Genomic DNA, 830 nt, shown 5'->3' with positions numbered 1-830 from the left:
GGGGGGGGTCGCTTTTAAGCGATCTTCGACATGGGGCGTGGATGAGTCCCCTCGGCGCGGGGCACCGAGTGCAGGGAGAGGGGGCGGGGGGGGGGCAACAGACGACCCCGATCTCCCCAGTGGCCTCTCTGGACGGGCGAGAAATTGCCCCCATCCACCGGCGATCGTCCAGCCACAAAGGAAAAAAGGGGCGGAAAATCCCCCCCCCCCCCCCCCATCTTCTCCTGGAATTAATGTCCCTCCGGTGTGGCAAGCCGCAGTGTATGTGCGGGAAGAAATCGCCCCCGGCGAGATGCGCTCTCCCTCGGTCCCCGCCACGCTACGTGGCCCAAACCGTTTTGCCCCCTGGGGGGCGGGGGGAGGGGGCGAAGTGAGGCGCCAGATTATTTTCCTTTGTCTCGCTCCGGTTCTCTCGGGCAAGCGGGCACCCAGCATCCCCGCCTCCAAGGGGCAGGGTCACACACATGCATGGAAACAGCTTCCCTGCGATCGCCGGGGCCGCGGAAGATCACTCCCGGGGTGTTGCGTTCTCCCGGAGCCCGAGAAGTGGAGGTCCAGTTTTCCATCGGGGTCATGTGATCGGCATAGTGCGGCCGCCCCCTCCGGCGTTCGAAAACCGAAGGTGAGAAGGGGGCGGGAAAGGCAAAGGGCCAGGAACCCCTGGGGGGATAGCGAGGAGCACACACACACACACACACACACACACACACACATCACCCTGAGAGGGAGAGAGAGAGAGAGAGGGAGAGAGGAGAGAGGAGCACACACACACACACACACACACACACACACACCACCCTGAGAGGGAGAGAGAGAGAGAGAGAGAAAGC

This window comes from Fonticula alba, assembly GCF_000388065.1.
Source record: "Fonticula alba strain ATCC 38817 unplaced genomic scaffold supercont2.6, whole genome shotgun sequence".
NCBI classification, from domain to species: Eukaryota; order Rotosphaerida; family Fonticulaceae; genus Fonticula; species Fonticula alba.
This window is presented reverse-complemented; position numbering follows the sequence as displayed.